This window comes from Pristiophorus japonicus, unplaced genomic scaffold (genome assembly GCF_044704955.1).
Source record: "Pristiophorus japonicus isolate sPriJap1 unplaced genomic scaffold, sPriJap1.hap1 HAP1_SCAFFOLD_343, whole genome shotgun sequence".
In the NCBI taxonomy this organism is placed as follows: Eukaryota; Metazoa; Chordata; class Chondrichthyes; family Pristiophoridae; genus Pristiophorus; species Pristiophorus japonicus.
In genome coordinates, this window is record NW_027253248.1 from 528919 (window position 1) to 544852 (window position 15934).

Below are 15934 nucleotides of genomic sequence, written 5' to 3' on the forward strand. Positions count from 1 at the left end.
ACCATCCGGCCCTGGGGATTTATCGGCCTTCAATCCCATCAATTTCCCCAACACAATTTCCCAACTAATAAGGATTTCCCTCAGTTCCTCCTTCTTACTACACCCTCTGACCCCTTTTATATCCGGAAGGTTGTTAGGGTCCTCCTTAGTGAATACCGAACCAAAGTACTTGTTCAATTGGTCTGACATTTCTTTGTTCCCAGTTATGACTTCCCCTGATTCTGACTGCAGGGGACCTACGTTTGTCTTTACTAACCTTTTTCTCTTTACATATCTATAGAAGCTTTTGCAGTCCATTTTAATGTTCCCTGCAAGCTTCTTCTCATACTCTATTTTCCCTGCCCTAATCAAACGCTTTGTCCTCCTCTGCTGAGTTCTAAATTTCTCCCAGTCCCCTGGTTCGCTGCTATTTCTGTCCAATTTGTATGCCACTTCCTTGGCTTTAATATTATCCCTGATTTCCCTTGATAGCCACAGTTGAGCCACCTTCCCTTTTTTATTTTTACGCCAGACAGGGATGTACAATTGTTGTAGTTCATCCATGCGGTCTCTAAATGTCTGCCATTGCCCATCCACTGTCAACCCCTTAAGTATCATTCGCCAATCTATCCTAGCCAATTCATGCCTTTTTCCTTCAAAGTTACCCTTCTTTAAGTTCTGGACCATGGTCTCTGAATTAACTGTTTCCTTCTCCATCCTAATGTAGAATTCTACCATATTATGGTCACTCTTCCCCAAGGGGCCTCGCACAACGAGATTGTTAATTAATCCTCTCTCATTACACAACACCCAGTCTAAGATGGCCTCCCCCTTAGTTGGTTCCTTGACATATTGGTCTTGAAAACCATCTGTTATGCACTCCAGGAAATCCTCCTCCACCGTATTGTTTCCAGTTTGGTTAGCCCAATCTATATGCATATTAAAGTTACTCATGATAACTGCTGCACCTTTATTGCATGCACCCCTAATTTCCTGTTTGATGCCCTCCCCAACATCACTACTACTGTTTGGAGGTCTGTACACAACTCACACTAGCGTTTTCTGCCCCTTGGTATTCCGTAGCTCCACCCATACCGATTCCACATCATCCAAGCTAATGTCCTTTCTTACAATTGCATTAATTTCCTCTTTAACCAGCAATGCCACCCCGCCTCCTTTTCCTTTCTGTCCATCTTTCCTAAATGTTGAATACTCTTGGATGTTGAGTTCCCAGCCTTGGTCACCCTGGAGCCATGTCTCTGTGATGCCAACCACATCGTATCCGTTAACTGCTATCTGCACAGTTAATTCATCCACCTTATTCCGAATACTCCTCGCATTGAGGTACAGAGCTTTCAGGCTTGCCTTTTTATTATACTTTGACCCTTTAGAATTTTGCTGTAAAGTGGCCCTTTTTGTTTTTAGCCTTGGGTTTCTCTGCCCTCCACTTTTACTCATCTCCTTTCTGTCTTTTGCTTCTGTCTCCATTTTGTTTCCCTCTGTCTCCCTGCATTGGTTCCCATCCCCCTGCCATATTAGTTTAACTCATCCCCAACAGCACTAGCAAACACTCCCCCTCGGACATTGGTTCCGGTCCGGCCTAGGTGCAGACCGTCCGTTTTGTACTCGTCCCACCTCCCCCAGAACCGGTTCCAATGCCCCAGGAATTTGAATCTCTCCCTGCTGCACCACTGCTCAAGCCACGTATTCATCTGAGCTATCCTGCGATTCCGACTCTGACTAGCACATGGCACTGGTAGCAATCCCGAGATTACTACTTTTGAGGTCCTACTTTTTAATTTAGCTCCTAGCTCCTTAAATTCGTCTCATAGGACCTCATCCCGTTTTTTACCTATATCGTTGGTACCAATGTGCACCACGACAACTGGCTGTTCACCCTCCCTTTTCAGAATGTCCTGCACCCGCTCCAAGACATCCTTGACCCTTGCACCAAGGAGGCAACATACCATCCTGGAGTCTCGGTTGCGGCCGCAGAAACGCCGATCTATTCCCCTTGCAATTGAATCCCCTATCACTATCGCTCTCCCACTCTTTTTCCTGCCCTCCTGTACATCAGAGCCAGCCATGGCGCCTTGAACTTGGCTGCTGCTGCCTTCCCCTGGTAAGTCATCGCCCACAACAGTACTCAAAGTGGTGTATCTGTTTTGCAGGGGGATGACCGCAGGTGACCCCTGCACTACCTTCCTTGCACTGCTCTTCCTGTTGGTCTTCCATTCCCTATCTGGCTGTGGACCCTTCACCTGTGGTAAGACCAACTCGCTACACGTGCTACTCACGTCATTCTCAGCATCGTGGATGCTCCAGAGAGAATGCACCCTCAGCTCCAATTCCGCAACGCGGTCCGTCAGGAGCTGGAGGCGGATACACTTCCCGCACACGTAGTTGTCAGGGACCACCGGAAGTGTCCCTGAGTTCCCACATGGTACAGGAGGAGCATATCACTTCAGGTTTTGGGCAGCTGAGATCAGTGAGTTGCTCCACACTTTACTATTGACTCTCTAGCTCTTTCATGCTGCAAAGTCGAGCCTTGTTTAGTCTGTTTGAGCACTGCCAGCGGTCTGCTGTGTGTTAACATTTGTGTTTCTGTCTATTTCAGGAGAGTCCGCCGGAGGAGCAGAGGTACGACACGCTCCAAAAATAACTGAACAACATTATAAAGTAGGATATTGAAGAGCGGTTTTATTTTCTGCTGTTCAATATTTCATAGTACGCTTCACTAATAATGTAAATATCAGCCAAACATAGCGGGAGGCAGCCTGTCTCTGGGAGCATTTAAGGGACCCACCCAGTATAGAGTGTGGAGACATGTAATGGACATTCTCAACCCTGGTACGGAGGGCCTTTCCTGGTTTCTCACTTAACCCGTAAAACCCTCAATAAGTGGGCACATCTTAAGAATACCAGACACGAGTAAAAGAATGTAAATATTATCCATACCCCTTCAAATAAGAAAATAGATGAAATGGCAGCATTTGATGTCTGATTCATGATTTATAATGCAACAATCTAATAATCACAACTATTTTAGAAGCAATCGGCCATTAGAATTCATTCATTAGTAAACAAAAACAGTGATCTAAATCATTAACCTGTTCCACTGGGTTCTCTCATGGTTTAAAACTGGAGAATTAATGCACGAGTATATTCACAACTGATTTGGTCAAATCACTTTCAATCACCTCCTGACTCCCCAAAGCCTTTCCCCCATCTCAAAGGCATAAGTCAGGAGTGTGATGGAATACTCTCCACTTTCCTGGATGAGTGTAGCTCCAACAAAGTTCAAGAAACTCGACACCATCCAGGACAAAGCATCCCGCTTGATTGGCACCCCATCCACCACCTTCAACATTCACTCCCTCCACCACCGCGTACCGTGGCTGCAGTGTGTACCATCTACACGTTGCACTGCAGCAACTCCCAAACCCGCGACCTCTACCACCCAGAGGGACAAGGGCAGCAGTTGCAGGGGAACACCCTCACCTGCAAGTTCCCCTTCACGTTACACACCATCCTCACTTGGGAAATATATCAGCTGTTCCTTCATCGCTGGGTCAAAATCCTGGAACTCCCTCCCTAGCATCCCTGTGGGAGCACCTTCACCACACGGACTGCAGTGGTTCAAGAAGGTGGCTCACCACCCCCTTCTCGAGAGCAATTAGGGATGGTCAATAAATGCTGGCCAGCAACGAATGAAAAAAATACAGAAGAGACTTTCAACATGAAATGTTCACACTTTCATGGACAAAGATGAAGGAGCGGCCTTGAAGGGAGTGGAACACGGGGAAGGTTGAAAATATTTGTGAACAAAATGAAGTAAATCAGAAATATAATGGTTACGATGTCAGGAATGTGTTTGTTTTTAGGAAAGAGATCTATTTTATAAAAAATATTTCTGAGCGGCCTCCAGCGAGTGTTTGAAGAGCAGCTGGTTCGGCCGCTCAACGTGCCCTCACTCCGCCCATTTGTACCTCAGAATTGCAGTCAGGGTCCTCTGTACATCACGGGACCCCGGTTTGATGAGGTTTCCCCCCCTGAAACAGGCAGGCGTTCCCGCTGCCCATCTCAGGACCCCACCCACGGTGACGATGGCTGAAGCACCAGCGTAAACTTTAGTGCCATTTCCAGGTGACTGTCGCTCCGGTTACACCACGCGGGGGCTCTTAAAATCAGTCCTGTTAGTTCAGGATAGGAGCAGGAGGAGGCCATTCAGCCCCTGGAGCCTGTCCCACCATTCAATGAGATCACGACTGATCTGTGACCTGTCTCCATAAACCCGCCTTTGGCCCATATCCCACAATCCCTTTGGTTAACGAAAATCCATCAACCTCCGGTTTAAAATTAACAATTGAAGCTGCATCAATTGCAGTTTGCAGAAGAAAATTCCAAACTTCTCCCACCCTTTGTGTGTCGAAGTATTTTCTAACTTCACTCCTGAAAGGCCTGGCTATAATTTTTAGACGATGCCCCTAGTCCTAGACAACCCACGCAGCGGAAAGGCTTACTCTCGGTTCTTAATATCTTGAAAACTTCGATCAAATCACGGCTTAAACTTCTAAATTCCAGGGATGGGTAAGGTGCAAATTTAAAATAAAAACGTTGAGTACATGACTCTGGGATGTAGTTAAGCCCCCAATTCGCTTAAAAAAAAAAAAAAAATCAATGTCGCTTCTGTTGTGCAGTTTAATAACAGGCTTGCCAGAAGAGGTGTTGCACTAATTCACCGCCATGTAGTGTCACCTTCTGCCTGTGGAGCAACATTACAGGCAGCAAGATCACCGAATTCTTGTGTTACACAGCTCATTCCACCCAGTAACTCCCCGTTTACAATTCACCATCGATTTGTTTCTTCTCTCTTCCTCGCCCCCCCCCACCCCCCTCCGCGCACGCGCTTTCTCTCCCTCGCTCCCTCGCTCCCCAGCTCCCTCCCCGCACCACCTGTGACTGGGACCAACGGCCAGCAGGTGGCAGGTTGAAATTTTGGGATGGGCCTGTTGGTGACTTTTAACCCCACAGATTGTCAGTGGTGCGGAGTTTTTCCCGCCATCATTCAGCCCCGGGGAGAAGTAGGGAAAGATTCTCTCAGTGAAAGTGTGGAGATGGGACATGATGGGACAAGTTGTCTGCATTGTAAAATAACATCTGTCCACCCTCATAGTCCAGGTACACCCTGATCGTCAGGGGCTTCACACTCTGGGTGAGGTGGGTTAGTGAGGGGGAGGTGCCGGCAAAATAGCCTCTTCCTGGATCCAGCCCCACAATCCAGTATCCAGTCTCTGTGCTCGGGGTGAATAGCCCTTTTCTCCCGGCAGACTCTCTGACCACTTCCAGACCCCACCTTGTTCCACACCTCCACCTCTGATCCCAGGACACAGCCCCAGGGATCAAACCTCTCCAGGGTGTCAGGGAGCGGCTGCCATTTGTCTCCATGTCTCACACGGGTCCGGTCCTCAGACAGGATGAGCCGGGGATTCGCTGTGTTCGGATCCAGACTCATCGAGGCTGGAGCTGGGGGAAAGTTAAAATACAACAGTCAGTGATTCAGTTTCTTGCTGTGATTTATTCAAACACTTTCCTGTTTAAAGTGCCCACTCGGGCTCTGGGTTGTGATCATAGAATCAGCTACTGCTCCAGGGTTTATGCCCTGGGGGGCGATTTACGTCGATTTTGGGCCCAAATCAGCGCCCGGAGATAAAGAATCGAAAACCACTGGAGAGAGCGGGGGGAGAAACATAGAAACATAGAAATTGGGTGCAGGAGTAGGCCATTCGGCCCTTTGAGCCTGCACCACCATTCAATAAGATCATGGCTGATCATTCACCTCAGTACCCCTTTCCTGCTTTTTCTCCATACCCCTTGATCCCTTTAGCCCTAAGGGCCAGAACTAACTCCCTTGGGGAATATATCCAATGAACTGGCATCAACAACTCTCTGCAGTAGAGATTTCCATAGGTTAACAACTGAGTGAAAAAGTATCTCCTCATCTCAGTCCTAAATGGCTTCCCCCTTATCCTTAGACTGTGTTCCCTGGTTCTGGATTTTCCCAGCATCGGGAACATTCTTCCTGCATCTAACCTGTCCAGTCCCGTCAGAATTTTATATATTTCTATGAGATCCCCTCTCATCCTTCTAAACTCCAGTGAATACAGGCCCAGTCGATCCAGTCTCTCCTCATATGTCAATCCAGCCATTCCGGGAATCAGTCTGGTGAACCTTCGCTGCATTCCCTCAATAGCAAGAACGTCCTTCCTCAGATTAGGAAACCAAAACTGAACACAATATTCCAGGTGAGGCCTCACTAAGGTCCTGTACAACTGCAGTAAGACCTCCCTGCTCCCATACTCAAATCCCCCAACTAAGAAGGCCTTCTTCACCGCCTGCTGTACCTGTATGCCAACTTTCAATGACTGATGTACCATGACACCCAGATCTCATTGCACCTCCCCTTTTCCTAATCTGCCACTATTCAGATAATATTCTGCCTTCGCGTGGGGGGAGGGGGAGAGAGAGCGGGTGGTTGGGGGGGGAGGGAGAGCGGGGGGAGGAAAAGTGGGGGACAGAGAGCGGGGGGGAGGGGGAGAGAGCGCAGGGGGGCGAGAAAGTGGGGGGGTGTGGAGAGAGCGAAGAGGGGGAGAAAGAGCAGGTGAGGGGGGGAAGAGCAGGGGGAGGGGTAGAGGGGTGGGGGCAGCTGTTTCCAAAGGCCACAAGGAATGTAGTGTAGTGAATAAAATATTTCACAGGTAAGACAGCGTCCAGTATAAGGAATGCGATGGAAATAAACACACTGCAATTACATCTGAAGGAGAAACTTACATTTCCAATGTTCCTGACAAATATCTCAAACCACTTCTCACAATGTATTACTTCCCATACCCTCTACATAAAGTAGTTGGGAGTGATTTACGTCTCACTATTGTCCGGATTTACACCGTAAACAGAGCAGTAACGAGACAAAAATCACCCGCAGTGGTTCCCACTAAGGGCCGCCGGGAAATTATGCCACAGCCGCAAAATAGGAATCCAGCGTTCCCGCACTAAACATGGGGGAGGCCTCATTAGTTTATGCAAACCGGATCCCAGAATGTACATGGGAACCCCGTGCAATCTTGGTCTTCCATTGGTCGTTGTGTGAGCTGTGCAAGTCCCGCCCAGTGGAACAGTCTGTAGAATGGCCCAACCTGTGGTCCTTAAAGGGACTGCTGGAAGCCCCCAGAGGGAATGATGCAAGGAGTTAGTTCCGTCCGGTGTCCTGGACAATATTTATCCATCAACCAACATCACGAGAACTGGTTATCTGGTCATTATCACTTTGCTGCTTGTGGGAGCTTGCTGTGCACAAATTGCAACAGTGACTACACTTTAAAAACTCTTCACTGTCTGTAAAGAGCTTCGGGACGTCCCGAGGTCATGAAACATCGGATATAAAAACAGGTTCTTTCTATTTATTCTGTGTGTAACAGTTTCTCTGTGGCCGGGAGGTGCAGGAATTGTCCTGCCCGCTGCTGGCTGCTCCTCGACTTTTCCCCTCCGCCCCACAACCCCTCCCCCACCATCCTATCTCCTTCCCCCTCCCCCACCATCCTATCTCCTTCCCCCTCCCCCACCATCCTATCTCCTTCCCCCTCCCCCACCATCCTATCTCCTTCCCCCCCCCCACCATCCTATCTCCTTCCCCCTCCTCCACCATCCTATCTCCTTCCCCCCCCCGCCCCCACCATCCTATCTCCTTCCCCCTCCTCCACCATCCTATCTCCTTCCCCCTCCTCCACCATCCTATCTCCTTCCCCCTCCTCCACCATCCTATCTCCTTCCCCCCCCCCCGCCCCCACCATCCTATCTCCTTCCCCCTCCCCCCGCTATATTTTCCCGCCATTCTCTGAGTTCGAGACTATCACTACTTTGTTGTCGACTCTGACTGTGTTAAACCTCTGGATGTTTATCTTCTCTCTGTGGCTAAGGATCTTGAATACTTCAGTAAGATCATCCCAAGCCCTCCCTTATCCAATGCAAAGACTCCTGACTTCCAGACTAGACACGGACATCAGCGATCTTTCAATCCAGGGTCTGGAAGCCGGTTTAGGCCTTTCTCATCTGGATTGAGAAATGCGAGAGAACAGGTCGGCAAGTATAAGTGCTGGAGCGGCGGCCCTGGGACATCGTGGCCCCCACCCCCCAGCCTGCGAGAGAACAGCTCCGCAGGTCGGCAAGTATAAGAGCTGGAGCGGTGGGCCTGGGACATCGTGGCCCCCTCTTCCCCCCCAACCTCGAACAGCTCTGCAGTCGGCAAGTACAAGCGCTGGAGCGGCGGCTCTGGGACATCATGGCTCCCTCTCACGCCCCACCCCAACCTCAAGAGAACAGCTCCGCAGGTCGGCAAGTATAAGAGCTGGACCACTCCAACCTCCAGCGTGAGCTGCTCCAAGTACGCAATGATTTTGAGATGGGCGACTGGGTGATGTCATCAAAACCCTAGTCGCCATTTTGGTGCGAGGGCAGGAACATCGGCAGGACCCAGGTACAGAGGAGTGGGAAGGTCGGGGCGGATGAGTAGCGAGTGTTTGTGACGAGATGCGGTGAACGTTTATGGTGAAGGAGCGGCGAGAGATCATGGCAGAGGTGCGACAGATGAGGGTACAGGGCCCAGAAGAGCCGAGGGCCAGGGGTAGCATTGGCCAGTCCACACTGCGATATGTGCGCGCACTAGGTCCGTGCAGCAGAGCAGGTCTCCAGTCGTCCTGGTTAACCCTTGCCACTGGATAAAGGCCTAGCTCTGTCAAGCCCGTGTGGTGGCTGATGTTCAACGGTCACCACACGTTAAAAAAAATCCAGGCACAAACATCTTCCACCGACTCAATTGGAGTTCAGGACTGGAACATCGGGTCCTTTATCGAAATACCTGTGAACTTGTGGAAGCAAGTCATCCTTGTTCAATGGACTGCCTGTGATATAAATCAGAAAAAGGAATATAGGAGATTTACTGTGGTTAATGTCGTCTATCATGTCTCTCCACATTGTGTATTGTAAAGTGCCATTGAACTTTCTGATAGGCAGGGTGCCATCTGCTACTGACAGCTTGAGATAGTCCTCACTAATCCTGTAAATATTACACAGTTGATGTTATAAATTGACCATAAACACTTTACCAAACTGCAGAGTTTCAGTAAAGAACATGTCCTACCTCCTCTTCCGACAAGCTTCCTCCTGAAATAAATAAAACACAAACCGTGAGGAGGTTAGTAAAAGACTTCAGGAGGCCATCGACAGGCTGGTGAAATGAGTAGATACAGGGCGGATAAAATTTAAAACAGAGACGTGTGAAGTGATGCACTTTGGAAGAAAGAATGAGGAGAGGCAATATAAACTAAATGGTACAATTTTAAATAGGGTGCAGTAACAGAGACCTGGGGGTCACATACACAAATCTCAAAGGAGTGTGGGGATTGGTTTTAAATGAATCATAGAAATGTACAGCACGACAGGAGGCCATTCAGCCCATTGTGTCCATGCCGGCCGACAAAGAGCTATCCAGCCTAATCCTACACTCCAGCTCTTGGTACATAGGTTTAAAGGTTACGCCTCTAAGTACATATTCAAGTATTTTTAAATGTGGTGAGGGTTTCTGCCTCTACCATCATTTCAGGCAGTGAGTTCCAGATCCCCACCACCCTCTGGGTGAAACATTTCCCCCTCAAATCCCCTCTAAACCTGCTACAAATTGCTTTAAATCTATGCCCCCTGGTTGTTGACCCCTCTAAGGGAAATAGGCCCTTCCTATCCATTCTATCTAGACCCCTCATAATTCGATACACCTCAATATGGTCTCCCCTCAGCCTCCTCTGTTCCAAAGTAAACAACCCCCAGCCTATCGAATCTTTCGTCATAGCTAAAATTCTCCAATCCAGGCAACATCCTTGTAAATCTCCTCTGCACCCTCTCTAGTGCAATCACATCTTTCCTGTAATGTGCTGACAAGACCTGCACGCAGTACTCCAGCTGTGACCTAACTTGTGTTTTATACAGTTCAAGCGTAATCTCCCTGCTCTTGTATTCAGTGCCTCGGTGAATGAAGGCAAGTATTCCGTATGCCTTATTAACAATGTTATCTACCTGTTCCTGCTACCTTCGGGGATCTGTGGACATGTACTCCAAGGTCCCTCTGTTGGCTCAGCGACGTGGACCATGTACAGTCGACACCTCAAGTCGCTGGAGAAATACCACCAACGGTGCCTCCGCAAGATCCTGCAAATCCACCATCATCAGTTTCTTCGTCCAGGCAATTCCCAGCATTGAAGCTTTGACCACACTTGATCAGCTCTGCTTGGCAGGCCACATTGTCTGCATGCCAGACACAAGACTCCGAAAGCAAGCGCTCTACTCCGAACTCCTTCATGGCAAATGAGCCAAAGGTGAGCAGAGGAAACGTTACAAGGACACCCTCAAAGCCTCCCTGATAAAGTGCAACATCCCCACTGACATCTGGGAGTTCCTGGCCAAAGACCGCCCTAAGTGGAGGAAGTGCATCCGGGAGGGTGCGGAGTGCCTCGAGTCTCATTGCCGATTGCATGCAGAAGACAAGTGCAGGCAGCGGAAAGAACGTGCGGCAAACCTGTCCCACCCTCCATTACCCTCAACCACCGTCTGGCCCACCTGTGACAGGGACTGTGGTTCTCGTATTGGACTGTTCAGTCACCTAAGGACTCATTCTAAGAGTGGAAGCAAGTTTTCCTCGATTCCGAGGGACTGCCTATGATGATGATGTTCCACAATGACTTGTGATGATCAGGAATGCACTGAATGACAGCGTGGAGGAAGCAGATTCCATAGTAATTTTAAAAAGGGAATTGGAAATACACTTGAAAAGGAAATAAATGCAGGACTATGGGGAAAGAGGAGTGGGAATAATTGGAAAACTCTTTCAAAGAGCCGCACAGACACGATGGGCCATTTGTGCTGTGGGATTCTATGAATGTAAGTAGTTGAACATTCCGATTCGTGTATCAGATACTGGAACTATACATCAGTGCCACTCACAGACACAGTGACTGTCACACACACCGTACCTGACACACCCACACACTCACAACATGGAACTGTAACTGGATTGCAATGTGAGTTCCGAGAGATATTAAACAATGGGGCAGCACAGAAATAATTATAAGCAAAGTACTACGATCACGACAATTCATTCCCATGATTCTACAGACAGTGTGGGAGTGGGATCATTCCGTGTCGATAGCGGAACCGCCCATGAACAGATAAAACAATGGGTTTAAATCAGTTTAGAAATGTTCAGCAAATGCTGCATTTATTTCAGTTATCGTCGGTTATTTTGTGACTGTGGAAAGTTTCACTGAACTGACCCACAATATAATCCTCAACTTCAGAAATATCAGTCCGTCTTTTTGCTCCATCTGTTTCTGCAACGCTGAGAGCTCCTCCTGAATAGAATTTTAATTCTCTTGAATTTCTCGAAGGTTTTTCTCCATTGTTTCTAGAATCTGCCCCTCTTGTTCCCTGAGATCTCGGATTAAACGTGGAAGAGCTAGGGGAGAGGTGTTTAAGAAGATTGTTGGCAGTGGATAATAGAAGCCGAGGCTTATCTTTGCATTCTAGAATGATCTGGAAGAGTGTTCCTGGAATTAACCACAACACAGATAGAGACAGGGTCCCTTTAAATGTCCAGCTCACCTGCTCAGCACCGCGCATGCTCAGGAGTCCCACAAACTGGCCTCTCCTGCGCCTGCGCACCGGGCTCGGTGTCATTTCAAACATTCGCCAGATTTGACGAAGGGTCATCGACCTGAAACGTTAACTCTGTTTCTCTCTCCACTGTCGCTGAGATTTCCAGCATCTGCAGTATTTTACTTTTTTATTAGTGTCTTGGGAAAGGTCGGCCGTTGAGGCCGAATCACCGACAGAAAATGCGTTTTCTGAGCCGATTTAACTCGAGGTGGGTGCAGGGAGAGGGAATATAGTAACACCCAAACCCGAGAGTCGGTCAAGAGCTCCCCGGACACCGAATGGAGCGGATTCAGCCACCTGTCACCTGGTGTTGCGAGGGGGCGGAGTGAACTGGAGCACGTGACACCGGGGCCTGGCCTGACTGACCAATGGGAAGAGCCCGGCGGAGGTGGGAGGAGCAAACTGGCGGAGGTGGGAGGAGCAAACTGGCGGCGGGTCCTCCAATTAGTGGTGGTGCAACTAGGGGGCAGAGCTTGGTGTCCAGCTCAGCTGTGCTGGGGACGATTGTGTGGCACTGGCCACAGGTGAGAGCAGCTGAGAGAGAGCACAGAGCTTGAATCTGGAAGAGGGCCCACAGTGTGAGCACAGAGCTGGAATCTGGGAGAGGGGCCATAGTGAGCACAGAGCTAGAATCTGGGAGAGAGGCCACAGTGAGCCAGAGCTGGGGCTGAAATCTGCGAGAGGGGCCACAGTGAGCACAGAGCTGGGGCTGGGGCTGGGGCTGGAATCTGGGAGAGGGGCCACAGTGAGCACAGAGCTGGGGCTGGGGCTGGAATCTGGGAGAGGGGCCACAGTGAGCACAGAGCTGGAATCAGGGAGAGGGGCCACAGTGAGCCCAGAGCTGGAATCTGGGAATGGGGCCACAGTGAGCACAGAGCTGGAATCTGGGAGAGGGGCCACAGTGAGCACAGAGCTGGGGCTGGAATCTGGGAGAGGAGCCACAGTGAGCACAGAGCTGGGTCTGGAATCTGGGAGAGGGGCCACAGTAAGCCCAGAGCTGGGGCTGGAATCTGGGAGAGGGGCCACAGTGAGCACAGAGTTGGAATCTGGGAGAGGGGCTACAGTGAGCCCAGAGCTGGAGCTGGAATCTGGGAATGGGGCCACAGTGAGCACAGAGCTGCAGCAGGAATCTGGGAGAGGGACCACAGTGATCACAGACCTGGGGCTGGAATCTGGGAGAGGGGCCACAGTGAGCACAGAGCTGGGGCTGGAATCTGGGAGAGGGGACACAGTGAGCACAGAGCTGGGGCTGGAATCTGGGAGAGGGGCCACAGTGAGCACAGAGCTGGAATCTGGGAGAGGGGCCACAGTGAGCCCAGAGCTGGGGCTGAAATCTGGGAATGTAGCCACAGTGAGCACAGAGCTGGGGCTGGAATCTGGGAGAGGGGCCACAGTGAGCACAGAGCTGCGGCAGGAATCTAGGAGAGGGGCCACAGTGAACCCAGAGCTGGAATCTGGGAAGGGGGCCACAGTGAGCTCAGAGCTGCGGCTGGAATCTGGGAGAGGGGCCACCATGATCACAGAGCTGGGGCTGGAATCTGGGAGAGGGGTCAGTGAGCACAGAGCTGGGGCTGGAATCTAGGAGAGGGGCCACAGTGAGCACAGAGCTGGGGCTGGAATCTGTGAAGGGGGCCTCAGTGAGCTCAGAGCTGCGGCAGGAATCTGGGAGAGGGGCCACAGTGAGCCCAGAGCTGGGGATGGAATCTGGGAGAGGAGCCACAGTGAGCACAGAGCTGGGTCTGGAATCTGGGAGAGGGGCCACAGTAAGCCCAGAGCTGGGGCTGGAATCTGGGAGAGGAGCAACAGTGAGCACAGAGTTGGAATCTGGGAGAGGGGCTACAGTGAGCCCAGAGCTGGAGCTGGAATCTGGGAATGGGGCCACAGTGAGCACAGAGCTGGGGCTGGAATCTGGGAGAGGGGCCACAGTGAGCACAGAGCTGGAATCTGGGAGAGGGGCCACAGTGAGCCCAGAGCTGGGGCTGAAATCTGGGAATGTAGCCACAGTGAGCACAGAGCTGGGTCTGGAATCTGGGAGAGCTGCCACAGTGAGCACAGAGCTGGGTCTGGAATCTGGGAGAGCGGCCACAGTGAGCAACCTTTCGAAGGGCCAGAGCTTCACCACACAAGTTTATTTAAATATAATTTCATGCTCATCACCTTCTCGAGTGCAATAAACGCCAGTGATGCCCGCATCCCATAAACAAATTTTAAAAAGCTATTCCACTTGTCTCACAAGCTTCTATTCCTTTCTTCCCTCGTGTGTTTTCCTCAGAAGTTTTCCCTAACATGTATCCATTCCACTCAGGAGTTCACGCCGAAACTCAGAAGAGCGCCCTCCGCTGCATTATTCTTGTCTGTGCAGTGGAAGTCCCACCCCTCGGATCCCCCGATTGCTTGGAGTGCCCGCGTCACCTCAGCCCTCCAAGCACCTCCGTCTCTCCCTATTGGTGGAAGGTCACGTCAGTCACGGCCGTGGCGTTGATCACGTGGCACCCTAAAGGAAACCCAGTGCTGTGGCCGCTCAATCCGCTCCGCTCGGTGCCGGGGGCGCTCGGAGTCTGCGGTTTGTATTTTATTTATTTCCCCGCCCGCGCTTCACTCCGTTATTTATTTAAAAAACCCTCATAAAACTCACTTTCCGCCGGTAATCCGGGCCCTCGGGTGGTGTTTGTGCCGAGCATGCGCGGTGCGGGCCGGGCGCTTGTGTGTGTGCCGTTGTCGGGGGTACAGGGGGCGCTTGCGCGGTGTCAGCCACAACTCAGCGAGGGGGCCGGAGCGCTTTCTGTAGCGCGGCGGTTTGTGGGTACCGTAGCTACCATTACTGTTCGTTATTTCAACCAACCAGTGTGGCAGCTGGGCCTGAAAATCAGCTTCACTACCCCAGTGCTGGGAAAGGGCGACAAGAGACAACGTTTTTAAAGTTTCTGCTGATGGGTTGTTTGGACATTTCCACCACCCCCCCCCCCCCATGCCCGCCCCCGAAAAAATAAAAATAGAGCAACTTTTGAGAAAGCAACATTATATTGAGTGGGAGGATAGAAACAGTCAAGAAAGTCCTCTGGTTTCTTGAGCATCTCTTTGTCCCAACACACTATTCACCAACTGAGAGGATATCGACATGATTCCGTTGGTGGGTCCCACAGGCTAGCTTTGGTTCAAATATAGGAATATGTGTTGGTCTTTTCCTCTTTGCTCCCCTCCTGTGTGTGTTCGAGCCAGCCGTGGCTCAGTGGGTAGCACACTCACATCTGAGTCAGAAGGTTGTGGGTTGAAGTCACACTCCAGAGACTTGAACACAAAATCTAGGCTGACACTCCAGTACAGTGCTAAGGGAGTGCTGCTGTGTCGGAGGTGCCGTCTTTTGGATGAGACGTTAAATTGAGGTCCTTTCTGCTCTCTCAGGTGGACGTAAAAGATTCCATGACACAATTTTGAAGATGAGCAGGGGAGTTATCCCTGGTTCCCTCGCCAATATTCATCGCTCAATCAACATCATTAAAACAGATTATCTGGTCATTATTATATTGTAGATATTGGCTGCCGCATTTCCCACTTTACATCAGTGACTGCACTTGAAAATTGGGTGCAAGCGCTTTGGAACGTCCAATGATCATGAAAGGCATTATATAAATGCAAGTTTGACTGTCTCAATCGATGTTTAAAGGCCATTAATGGCCCTTGAGAATCATAGAATCGTTACAGCACAGAAGAAGGTCATTCAGCCCGTCGAGCCCGTGCCGACTCTCAGCTCAGCCCACTCCCCTGCCCTTTCCCTGAAGCCCATATCTTTCCCACTATCTGGTGGTCTATAGAATACACCAAGTAGTGTAATGGATGAGGTAAAAAGAATGAGGAGAGGACATATAAACTAAATGGTACAATCCTGAAAAGGGTGCACAAAGAGAGAGACCTGGGGGTATATGTGCATAAATCGTTGATGGTGGCAGGCAGATTGAGAAAGCAATTAAAAAAGCTTACAGGATCTTGAACATGAGTGTGGAAATTATGATGAACCTGTATAAAACACTGGTTCGGCCCCGAACTGGAGTTTTGTGTCCAATTCTGGGCACCACACGTTAGGAAGGCTGTGAAGGCCTTAGACAAGGTGCAGAAAAGATTTATGAGAATGATTCCAGGAATGAGAGCCTTCAGTTACGTTGATAGACTGGTGAATCGCGGATTGTTCTCATTGAAG